Source organism: Argiope bruennichi, chromosome X1 (assembly GCF_947563725.1).
Source record: "Argiope bruennichi chromosome X1, qqArgBrue1.1, whole genome shotgun sequence".
Taxonomy (NCBI): domain Eukaryota; kingdom Metazoa; phylum Arthropoda; class Arachnida; order Araneae; family Araneidae; genus Argiope; species Argiope bruennichi.
In genome coordinates this window covers 29484305-29497908 of record NC_079162.1, presented here as the reverse complement: position 1 = coordinate 29497908, position 13604 = coordinate 29484305, and the positions used below count along the sequence as shown (strand labels likewise).

The window sequence follows — 13604 nt, the reverse complement described above, 5'->3', positions numbered from 1 at the left end:
ACTTGAATAGAATTGTAGCATGAAATTTTATCCTTTAAAAGTGTTCTTTACTAGTAAAATACTAAGTAAATGTGCTAAAGTTGAGGTATGTTATGACTTTCCTAAAAAGCATCAAACTTTTGTTCAAAAAAGCATACAAAATATATGAATTTTTTTAAGCATTTTTTTTCTCCCGAAACCTGGGACATTCAAATGATTGCTTACATTTCATGCATTAACATTTCCAAGTATACAAATACAATTTTTTTTTTTTTTTTTTTGAGAGCTTAAGAACATTTTCAAATGAAAGAATAATCTTTAGAAATTTTATTTAGAACTGTTGGTATGCAAAAGATTGAAAAATAATTTGAACAGTGTGTTTTTATTGAAATTTTAATGCATGCATCATCTGCGTTTGCTTTAGAAGATAACGAGACTCAATAAACGTATTTTAGTTCAGGGTTGCCATGGCACTGGAAAATTACAGGGCATTTAAGAATCATCATTAAAAAACAACACAAAAAAAATGGGAATTATTGGATGTGCTGGTTATAGTTATATAGTATAGAAGTTATAGTTCTTCTGAATTTCTATTGAAGTTTTGTTGGTAGAAAATGTCTGTTTGTGAATATGCTTTAAAAGTATTTTGACAATATAAAGAAATGTATAGATTTCAGTAAAAATAATTTTGCTTGGATCTGCCACTAGTGGTAATATTATAAATACCTGTCAGGATAAATTTATCCTGGGCTAAAGTTAGTTTCTTCCCTTAAGTTTGCTAATATTCTTCAGTCATTTCTTTAAAAAAATTTCACACATCTGAACCAATAGTGCCTTTTTTTCTATGAAAATCTTTTCATGCCTGTTAAACAGTTAGTATCAAAAGAATCATAATTTTTGAAGCAAAAACATTACATTTTATTTTTGATGGAGCTTGATGATCTTAAAAATCTGACTCAAAAGGGAAGGACACAAGGTGTAAGATTGGGTTTGGGATAAGATTTAGTATAGTTGGATGTTCATTCATTAAAATGTTAAAGTACAGTAACCAGCCAATTTTGAGAAAATGACCTTCAAACTTCCAGAGTAGCTTATATACTAATAATGTCACCATTGAAGAATGCATGAAAAGAATAGTAGATAAAGTGCTAGCATAGCTTTCATGAGACCCACATTTAGTCCTGGTATTTTCTGCTTTTTAAAAATTTGTTTTATTTCTCAATTATTTCAAAGTTTAACAATTTACAAACAGTTTTAATTAATGTTTTTTATTTTTTATGTGAAAATAAATGTTTATTCTCCTAATTCTTGAATTATAATTTAATTTTTAGAAGAAAAATAATTATAAATATGAATGCATTTTTTTAAATATTCAAAATTACTTAAATTTAATTAACAATTTAAAGATGGTTTCATTTAATAAGATACTCATTTCTGTAAGGAAAATAAATGTATTTTCTCCTAATACCTGAATTATAATTTAAAAAGAATTAAAGATATGAATGCTTTTTTTTTAAAACTAATTTGAATAATTTAATATATCTTTTATCAATCAAAAATATCTTTCAAAAATAAATGTTCATTCATCTAATACTTGAATCATAATTTTATTTTTAAGCAAGAAAAGTAATTATGAGCGTAACATAAATGATGGTAAATGTTAATTAAATTTTTGACATCTTGCACAATTGATAAATAATGATTATCCTCCCTGATTACCCTTTTACATAGTGTTATAGCTGAAAATTATGGATCAGCTTGATTTTAATTGTCATCTTTTATTAAAAGAAAGTTGAAGGTGAATCCTAAACCCGTTTTTTACAATTTATAGGTGAATTTAATGATTTTAAAAACGAGTGAAGTTGGGTGTTCTGTATAGTGGAACACTGTACTATAAAGGTTTAAATCTACATTTATAGAAGTACAAAGCATTATTATTATGAAAAATGAATGTTTGATTTGCTTCAGCTTCTTTAATCCAAAGTACTAATTTCCTAGGCATGTTTAGTACTTGCAAAGATTCAGTTTGAAGTTTTCCTGAAAAAAACAAAAGTACGTACAAAGTACAGCTTGATTTATTTAATGAAAACATTTTTTTTAAATGATTTCTAATATTTTGTAGTCCAAAAAATTTTCTGATTTTTTTTTTGTAAAGTTCTAAAAAATTTTATGTTGTCACATGGCAATACAGTAGTAGAAAATGGATTTAGTATCAACAAGGATATGCATGTTGAAAATCTGAATGAAGATTCTTTAATTGGTCTGTATATGATATCATAAACTTTTATGAAGGTGTTTTAAATGTTCCAACTTCTTCAGTATATTAAACAAGCATGTTTTAGGTATTATGAAGCTTTAAGATAGGCAAAGAAAAGTTCAGAGAAAAGAAACAGACTTCAACAAATGTAAAGCAACATTGCAAATGAAATTATTGCAAAAAAAAAGTTTTGAAAATCTGCAAAAGTTGCAAAAAATGATACCCAAATATGTGAATTGGTGAAATTAAATATAAAAAATAAAAAAAGTAATCTTGCTTCGTAATGTTTTTTGTTAAGTAATTATTAAATGGTTTGTGTCATGATTATAAAAATGTTATTTTGTGTTTTTTTCATCCAAGTGCTTAATTTTGTATGGCATACAATTAAAGAGCATGGAAGGTGATCAAAAGCCCCCCCCCTCTTCATATTTGTAAATTTTGTATTGTTAAATTTTAATCAATAAATATGTTGTTGTTTTTTTCTATATGTCAATACAAACATTATATACATATATTATTTCTAGTAATGTTAAATTGTTGCTTCCTTTCCTTGTTTTTTCTACTTGTTAAAACTATGGAGTATTATTATTCTATTTTGTTTCTGCATTTCCTCTCGTATTGCATATACATACAAGGAAAACAGGGAATTTTTTCCTAAATTTGAGTGGCAGCTTTGTAGTTGTATTTTAGCATTCCATAATTACTTACTACGTTAGAATATACATTCATGAGAGGAAGCCACCCAATAAGGAATTCATAAAGGAGTGGCCCAGTTTTCTGATATTGTTCATTGAATAATCATATAAAACGTATTCAACAGGAATTAAGGTACACTTAAAGATTTTTTAAGGAAAAAGCTCATAAGAAGTCATCTGTATATAGGAAGAATAAACAAACTTCAAACTGTAACATCCATTTTCATTATCAAATTTCAAAAGTTATTCTTGGAAATTTTTTTAATTAGTTTAAGTCCATATGAGCTTATAAAACTTCAACTTTCTAACGTTAAAATAAAATTTTGAACTATAATTTATATCTTGAAACAGTATAGTTATTGGAATAGAACTTTTTTATTATAGGGCTGTAATATTTGCTATTAACATACAATATGATTTTTCAAAATTTAGTTTTACATTTTTTAATGGGAGCACATCTAAATTTGGACATAAATCAATCAGCAAGTCTTATTTCATTTGAGTGGGTAAAATTTCTGCTCACTATTATGAGTAGTTTTTACATTACTTTAACTTTTTACTATTGTTTCTGAAATGATACATTTAAAGGGCATATTTGCAAATTTCAAATAGACAGCGTTTTATTAGGTATTCAAAGGTTCAAAATTATGAATTCCTTGTATTAGATTTTCCGCATTGTTTTAATTTAAGAATCTATAAACAATTTTGGTGATCATTAAGACGTAAAACATTAAAGACATTATATAGACGTAAAAAATGCATTCCAGTATCATTTTATTAATATTTGCTACTTTTATATCTGGCAGAGTCTGTCCTTGTGGCAAACTAGAATTTTTGTTCCTGGCTCGTAGAATGTCGCAGAAAATATGAAGTCAGTAAAAAATGAGAATTTTATTAACCAGTAAATATATTGTATTTGTGGGTCATTCTCATGAAAACAGTCATTATGAGAGCAGAAAATTAAAAAAAAATTAAGTTGATGAAAAGTTTTGAAACTTTTTATATAAATATATGTATGTAATAGCTTTATAATAAAAATATTGATCCTGCAAAAAAATTACAATATTTAGATAAATTAATTAATTTAAAAATATAAAAAGTGAGGGAATGACACATATGGTGAGGGAATGATGTTCCACTAAAATATAACACTTTACACTTTTATTTTAACAATTACAAATACATTAAATTAAGAAAGTCATAATATATTGAAGTAATACAAGTAAATATAAGTAATACACTAAAAGAAATCATTTATAAGTTTGGAAAGTAAAATTGGCTGGCACGATTGTCATATGGAATGGGTTGAGAAATTTTTCTTTTGATATCTGTACGTGGATAATTATGTATATCTTTTGGGAAAGGCCATTTGTATTTTCTTCCCCTTGCTGGAACCATTACATCAACTGTGACATATTTTAAACACATTGCTTTTAATTCTCCAGGGTACAGATTCTTTTCGTATTCTACCAACACCCAATCTCCTATATTTAACACCTCAGAATTTTTCCCTTTATTGCAGTCATCTACTGATGAAACTGTACTTTTACTATTGTACTCAAATGCTGTTCCCAAATTATAGTGTTTGCACAAAATTGATGCATCGCATGTAAAACACGAGACAGAACGGAAATTCAGCATATTACTTTTTGAACTGTAAGCTACTTGGTGTACTTTCATTGTTCCAAAGAATGTTTTAATATCTTCGGATATTAGTTCATCACTTTTATTAACATCATCATTTGTAACTTCAAATAAAGTTACTCCTTTACAACTCTCTCTCAAAACAGATATGAATGTGTTATAATTATGCACATCTTTTCCCTCTGCAACTATTCGATCTGCTGTTCTTTTTAGAACAGCTCCAATTCCGTCAGGTGCGCCTTTTCCATGTCCTGTTTCACTGTAGTTCCAAGTGAAATTCTCAACACCAGGAACAAGTTGCTGCACATGGTTAGATATCAAATAGAACATTTTTTTGTTTCTATACTGACTTGATGGCCCATCACTCAACATATGAACATATTTAGGTTTCTTTGTAAATTTTTGAAGAATCCACTCAAAAATTGGTTTGAGATGTGCCCATATTGATGCTGAATCATGTCTGAGTGAAGGACTTATTGTAGCAAAGGGGTATGAAATTACATCATCATTTTCTTTGTTGTAGTAAACACCTGTATGAATTGTAACTTGTTGCCGACCACTTCCAAAATGAACTGACTGAACTTCTTGGTTATATTTGCACACATAATTTTCGCCAAAATCGATGTGTACTAATATCGAGTCTGTTGATAAATTGTTTTTCAAATTTTTCATTGCTTGATACTGATGTGATATGTTTGAAATGTGAGTCAGATATTTTGGTAAGCTGCCTTCTAATTCTTTAATTAAATCAGATGTAGTAGCTTCAACTTCTACCTTCACTGGTTTATTAGAAATTTTTGTTTGATTTTTAACAACATATGTATTTTTTTCAAAGATCCATTTTTTGTACTTCAGTGTTTCTTTCTCATCATGCACATTATACACAGGTAATTTGTTCTTACAGTCCTGGCATTTCCTTGACAAACAATCTTCACTCTTGGAATCACAAGTTAGTGCTTTTATTAAACATGCAGGTGACTTGTAATCAGATACATTAACCTCATACAGCTTTGAGATGATCATCTCCATATTTGCATGTATTATACATTTACATGTATCTCTATCTTGAATTTTCGGTTGCTTAACCCAAAATGGACGCATTCTACAAAATGTGGAATAACTCATTTGGTAATTTGGATTTTCATTTAAAAATTTTCTATAAAGGTTTTTTAATGTATCAGTAAGCACTCTCTTTTGTTTCTTTATCTTTTCTTTTGTAATGCATTCTTTTTTGCCAGCACACATTCTAGATACATCATCAGATTCAAAGAAAGCTACCACATCTTTTGATACAGTTTCAGAAATTAATTTGAATTTTTTCATATTTGATTCGCTTGACTCTTTAATCTTCTGATACTTCATAAACCGTTTTGCATAACACAATGCTCTATACTTCTTTAGAATTTTTCCATGCAACAGTCTATGAAACATCTGCTTTTCCCTGTTTGTCTTTCCTAAGGTTTTGAAATTACTACCTACTTGTAAACGCAGTGCTTCTCCAAATACCAACCTTTTGCGAACTGAGGGCGATACTATTTCTTTGCCTAAAAATTTATTTATTTGACTTCTTGGTGACATTCTGTTTTGGTTTTGGTTTTTAATTCTATAAAATCTCTTCTTGTAGCGTTCAGCTCGAGTTTTTTGGACAGAGATCTCATGTTCAAGATCCTTTATCTTTTTTTGCATTTTTGCTCTATTTTTGGAACGTATTTTCTTACCAATTTCTTTCCTTGAATTCTGAACTTCAGACAAAGACACGTTTTGTTTACTTGACTGTCCTGGAACATTCTCAGTTGATGGTGGCTCATTAGCATCATTTTCAATTGATTCTGTTGCAGCTTGTTTCTTCAATCTGTAGTTCCTAGAGTTATTCTTCCACTGCTTCCTCTTTATCCTTAAATTACGGTTGGTCATTTCAGAGACAGTTTTCACTTGCCCCTTTTCCTTTTTTCTTAAGTATTTGATTCGCTCTTTCTCCTTTAATATTAAACATGACTCTGGATTCATCTTGAGTCGTTCCCTTCTTTTCCGATCATATTCTTTTTTCTTTAAACGAGCTTCTTCTTTAGTCTTCCCCATAACAAAAATATCTGGACGATAAGAAAATAATATTATATAATGTTCTTAAAGCATACATTCTAAATTTACTAATTAGATTTTTACTTTGGTGAAAACTGCTTTTTATCTCTTGATTAATTTTATACCATAAAAAATTCATAAACAAATTAAATTTTAATATTTAAATTCACAAAATAATATACAAGTTTTATTAATTAGCACTGCTTAAAAAATAATATTGTTTATGGCTTCTCTAAACAGGATATAACTTCTTATAACATTCATAGAAATTAACCATATTTAATTCAAAAATCAGTTTAAGTTATATTTTATTACACTTAATTTCATTGGGTAGTATTAGATTTTACATATAATTGTATTTCATTACCAAATTCAGAATCAATCTTAAAAATAGACCAAAAACAGACTATTTATATTAAATGGAAAAAAGAACAAAATATAAAAATTAAGAACAAAAACACAAAAATGTATTTAAAATTAAAGAAGAAACTCATTTTTTGAATATTTAATACTTAAGAATCATTCCCTCACATTAGCATCATTCCCTCACTTTATACTTTGGTGAGGGAATGATAGTGAGGGAATGACAAATTTATTAAAATTTGTTAATGGTAGTTAGGCTTAACTACTGTCTGAGTTCCATCATGTACAAATGCATTCAAACAAGAAAGTAAATTATAATTATCATCAATTTAGATATTATTTTGTTTTATTTTATTTTATAAAAAGACATGAGGGAATGATATATGTAAAAAAAATTACCTGTTTTGATGTATTCGAGTGGATTCCAGAGCCAAAGCTTCAGTAAGTTGAAGATTAAAACATGCTGCAATGTTGCTGGGTGTTGTCAATAATAAATCACTAAACTTTTTCTCAAAAAGTTTTTACTCCATGATGACTGTGATAAATAAATGTACTGTTGTGAGGGAATGATGCAACACACTGGAGACAAACTTTAAAATAGTGCTGTGTCAATATTTATTGCTGAAATTAAATTTAAAATGGATTTTCTCCATTCTACATTTCATTATCCTGAAATAAAATATGCAACTCCATGAACTTCTTTCTTGTTTATCTAGAAACATTTTTTGTTTATTTTTGATCAGTAGTGGGGACAAGTGAGGGAATGATATTTTGGTACATTTAAGTTATATAAATTATATAAAAAATAAAAATTTAAAATTTTAATTTTGTTTTCATGTTAAACTGCATTCTTTAAGATATTCTATCCCCCCAAAATTTGTATAAATAAAATAAAAAATGATAAATTATAGTGGGGACATGAAAATGACTGTTTTCGTGAGAATGACCCTTGTATTATTGTAACTTATTAATTTAAAGTTCTTTTCAAATTATTTCTATTTATTATTAAGGCATAATGAACTCCACATTTTGTGGTCAGAAAAGGGTCATTTCTTTTTATTTAGTAGTTACTGTTTGCTTTGTTTTGCAAAGTTTTAAAAAAAAATTCCAAGATTTCATAAAGTAAATCTACAGTAGTTAACATCTATCTTAACATCATATATAATCATAAATGGAATTAGATTATGCATCAAAGCATTTAATTTTAATTTTTTGGATGCAAAATATATTGTCTACTTTTAATATTTATACTAAAATATTATCGAATAATTTTAATATTCTTGATTAACATATATATTAGATTGTTACTATATTTGCCAGCATAAAATTATGTATACTTAACATTTGAAGGAAGGATCAAAGTGCTTGAAATTAAATTAAATTGTTATTAAAATTAAAATTTAATTTAAATTTTCAATCTACCAAAATTTTAAAATGAATAAACTTTTAGAAAAATAAGTTTTTCTAAGAATTTTTTAAAGGTAATAAAAATACTTTAGTGCAAAATAATGCGCATAGTTTTGATTGAAATTTGTTTTAAAGTACTTTTTTAAGCTTTTTTATTTACGTAGAAGAAAAGGGGTTACATCTTACTTTAAATCTCAACTTTACCCTGGTGAAATGTACAATCAGTTTTGTTTATTAATTCTGTTATAAATTAAAGTGCTGTCCTTACATCTTTTGAAAAGAATGAAAAAGAACAAATGCAAAAATTCTTGTAAATTACATTTAGATGTATTACTATTTTTAACTCTTATTTTTTAAATTAATTTTGTTTGTTTAAGGCCTTTGGTTGATAAATCATTTTTTTTTATGTGCCATTAAATTGAATTCCTTTTTCAATGTTTAACCAAAAAGATAGTAATAGAAAATTTCAGTGTGGAACTTGTTACATTGTAAGGAATTGTTTTTCTTATAGGAATTTTTAAATAAATATTCCTGCTTTTAAATTGTTATTCATATATTTGAAGCAGCAAAATATATGATGAATCAAAAACTTAAGTACTTACAGTAATGAAAATTAAAGACATGTAAAATAAATTAATGAGCATTTAGGGAAGACGTTCAAAACAGGCATGTATGTTGAATATGTGTCTTCATGTGAGAATCTTCTGTAGTCAAAGAGCATTTGTTTAGAGCACTAATTTGCCAGTTTAAAGAATTGAAGAATTTTTATTTATCATTGAATTATCAGTTCTACACGGTGTTGTATGTGTAAAAATTACTGTTATTGAAATCAAAAACAGAAAAAAAATTAATTAAAACAAAAAATAAAAATTATTTGCAGAACGAATATAGTTTCAGGGGAGAACAGAGGAAAACACAGGGTATTTAAAGTCGACTACAATAACCAGGAAAATGCAGGGAATTTGAAAATTTTCATTACAGTAGGGAAAACACAGGGAATTTTAAGTTTCTTATTAAGTTTTTCCCCATTTAAAAAAAATGCCAAACTCTAAAGATTGGAAGAATAAGATTGTAGTCATAGCTTCTAAAAGTGAAATAATACCATTTGCAATTATGTAATGCAATAACTTACTCCTTTTCTCTCCCTTCCCCTTTTTTCTGTATAGATCATTCCATATTCAATTTGTGAGATGGTTGTTTTTTTCCCCACGTGATTCCCAAATTGCATTTAATGAGCATGTGCAAGAATTCTGTAATTGCATGAAAAAATGGAATGCATTTCTCTGTCGGGATCAGCAATATTCAATCCGCAGAAGCAACGTCTTGGTGTTTAGTCAACTATGCTTGAATTTATTGAATGGTTTGTTCATTATTTGAGAAACTGTGAGCTTATTGTAAGAACATTGGAGAATTTTTTTAAAGCAATGAGCTATTCAAAATCTATTTAATACGAATTGGACAGATAAAAAAATCAATTTTATTTCTGAATGGGTTTGAGAAGTTCCTCAAAATCCATTTATTTTCTACTGCTTGCTTTGTAAGAAGATAAACCTAAGTAATATGAAAAAACAGGTACTTATTAATCATGCCAAAAGTGGAAAACATGCAAGATTGCATGCTAGTTCAAAAGAGTCGTCATTGATGTTGGACTTAGTATCTATACTCTGTTTCACCCTAACTTGGCAGTAGTGTATATTCTAGGCATGCCGAATCACAGTCGCTGTGAGGGGAACTGGGTTACTTTAAACTATAAAGTCACTAGAAATGCAGATAGCTGGCGGAACTTTATCTCACAAATTTTTCGCCAAATAGTAAATATTTATTAATTTTATTATATTATCATTTTAAATCAGAGAATTAATTTTTTCCTTATTTTCATTATTTTGTTCAATATTATTAATACATTATTTTAATAAATCATTAAAGTTATTTCATTTCGTTTCATCGTTTCTCAAAAGAAAACCCTAAATCTTTCAATATTCTGTAAAGCGTAGTTCGGTTAATGTTTTTAGAAAAGATATCTGTATCATCGTTCACATCTTTTAAAACTTAATCCAATGTTGGGATCTCATTTCTACGAATAAATGCATGGATTTTTCGTCAGATACAGGATAATGTAAAATCATCATATTTTAATGTAAAATCATCATTTTTACATCATATTTACTTTTTCATAAAATGACCTGAATGTTTACCTACTGAGCCTGGCTGCTTCTTTCCAGGGGTACTTAAAGGACTGGATGCCTTTATTTCTATTTTTATGTTGCACTTTTTGTTGATTTCACTCGTCTTGAGCGAAATCGGTGAGCTCAGCATATTTGGTGATAACACTTTTTCTTTTTCAGACATTTTAGAAGTGAATAGAAATGACGAATCGTATAAATATTCAACAATAAAAACTAATAACTACTAATGTGATTAAAAGTATCAAAAATATCAGCTGGTAAAAAAGCGAGAATAAAAAAGTACGAAAGATGATAATGGTTGGGAACTAAATGAAGCTGAGTTGGCGGAGACGTAAAAGAAAAGCGCGCCAAATATTTGACCTTGAAGACCGGTTCTAGCCAAAGTGGAATTCATTATGTCAATCGTTTCGTTTTATTCGTTCGCTTTATTTACAAATACTTAACAGATAAACACTTCTAACTTGAGAATAATTTTAAATACATACTGATAAAAAAAGGATTTCTGTAATTTATGATAATATTTGATATATTTCTGATCATTTTAACTATTTTAAAGTCGGAATGGATGGGGAACTCTTTCCCAACGCGGAGCGTCACATTTTCTGCCTTTTACAATACTGCCAAGTTAGGGTGAAACAGAGTATAAAAGAAATACAGGAAAAGATAACATGTCTAATTTAATGTCCAAAAATAAACTGTTTATGATCTTTTTAATTCAATTACAATAACTTAAAGCTGAATTTTTATGAGCATCAAAACTCGTCACATTTGTCCTTTAATGTATTCAATGATATATCGGAAATATTTTCACATATGCTCCTAAAAGTGAAATAGCTAAAAATATGTGTTAGGCTGTGCAGAAATGCCATAATCCATGAAACTGATAAACTGGTTCGTTAAATCCATGAAACTGATGTCTGTAGAAATTTATGTCCAGATGCTGGATTTCGCAAAGATGAGTAAAAAAAAAAAAAAAAAGTAATCTTGTTATGTAATTTTTTTTAGTAATTAAACATTAAATGATTTGTGTCATGATAAAAATGTTTTTCATTTTATTTTCTTGCAAGTCCTTAATTTTGTGTGACTTGAAGTTAAAAAGCACGAGAGGTAACGTATACCCCTCCCCTAATGTATACATTTTGTCTTGCTTAAATTCTAGATAATAAATGAAAATAAAAAACATTTTCTGTATGCAAATATAAATAGTTTTTTAATATCTATTTTGTATAATACTGAATTGTCACTTCCTTTAATTGCTTTCTCCATTATTTAAAACCATATTCTGATATATTTAGCAAATGAATGTTATTCGTGCATTTCCTCATATCTTGAATATTTATAGACAAAAACTGAGAAAACACTGAGAATATTTTTTCCAGATTTAACTGGCTACCCTGAATTTGATTGTAATACTGCATTCCAATTTTGTCGCATTGTCTGAGGTCTTTTGCATAGACCTTCTGTTGGAATTAAATTTCATAGCATTAAAAAGTCCATCCAAGCTTTAAGTTCAATGTATCATTGAAACTATGCAGTTTAGAAAATTTTTGCTCAAATTGCTTAACTCAAAAAATAATTTTGTCTCAAGATTATAGGATTTATTAGCTTTTTGTGATATGCTGACTAACTTCAGTTGCTTTATTTCAAATTGTCCAAAAATTCGTTGTCCCAGACTTTCCATAAAAATATGGAAATAATCTATCTATTGTGAAACAGTGATTTATAAATTTGGGCTGATTTTGCATTCATATAAGCTTTCTATATAATTTCTATGATTCTTAATTTTATAATTTTTCTTGCACAATCAGTGAAGAAATAAAACTTTTTCTGAAAGAAGTTTCAATTTACGACTGACTGGATCACCTATTAAAAAAAAAAAAAAAAAAAAAAAAAAAAAAACATTGAACTCGTGTAGAAAACAAAAATATAATCTATGAAGGCATTTTTGATCATTTTTGTTTAAAATTAGATAATGTTCGAATAATATCATCAGTTTTTTAAAAAGACAACAGAGTTAGAATGTTGGATGTGAGAATATTAGTTAAAAAAATTTTCAAAATTCTGAAAATTATGCCAGAAGTGCGTTAAAAAAAAAAAAACCTTCTTTAAAGGTGTGTTCTTTTTGAGGGTGCTAAAATTTCCCTATGATCTATAGAACCCATACTGTAGGTGAATATATGTTACACAAAACATTTATTTAATATTTTTGAGGAGGTCATCTGTATCATTGTTTTATACAAGAAACACTGATGTGGGTGTTGGTAGTCAACTTATTAAATTCTGTGAGTGTGAAGAAGCGATATTCTACTTGAAAATGTTATATACTAAATAAACATGTTTCATGATAAATATATAGTAATAGGTAATAAAACGTTTTACTTTATACTCTATATTGTATTCTTCCTTGAGATTTGTATTCATATTTAACCTCATGGGGAAAAGTAAATATTAACTATTTTGTCTTACTCATCTGAATACTAGGAATTAATAGAAAAGAAGCCTCAGTTTTGAATTCAACATTTTTTACCCATCGTCATCCAAATTTTGTATTTTGGCTGGTGATTTATATAATAATACTAAATTTTCCTGAAACTAATTTAGAAATTTTAAAATGGGTATGTTTTGAAAAAAAAAAAAAAATCCTAAAAAAAAATATTTTCATTTTTTAAAAATTTAAACCTATAGTATTGATTATCATAAGAAAGAGCATATGAAATACTGTAAAATGACACCACTTTTAGCTCTATAGCACAATTAAAAAAGCAATTCAAAAAAATTTCATTTATAATTTTTAGACACATTTTTTTATAGCTTGACAAAGCTGTAATTCAAAACTGAGTCAACATGTCTTGAAGTAAATTGGTATTTTTGCAAGCCCATGTAAATAATATACCTATGCCAAATTTTATGAAAAACTGAGGTGGTGAAGATTGTAGAACGTGTCAATTTGACCTAGAATGCCTATTTTACCAGCAGTGTTCATTAATATTTTGT

The 13604-nt window shown here is 27.5% G+C and overlaps 1 protein-coding gene across 9 annotated transcripts in view; it reads left to right on the top strand.

Annotated features, from left to right (window-relative positions):
- Positions 1-13604, top strand: part of LOC129958101 (histone-lysine N-methyltransferase NSD2-like) — a 175610-nt gene that overhangs the window by 28705 nt on the left and 133301 nt on the right. The gene's annotated exons all lie outside the window — the stretch shown is intronic.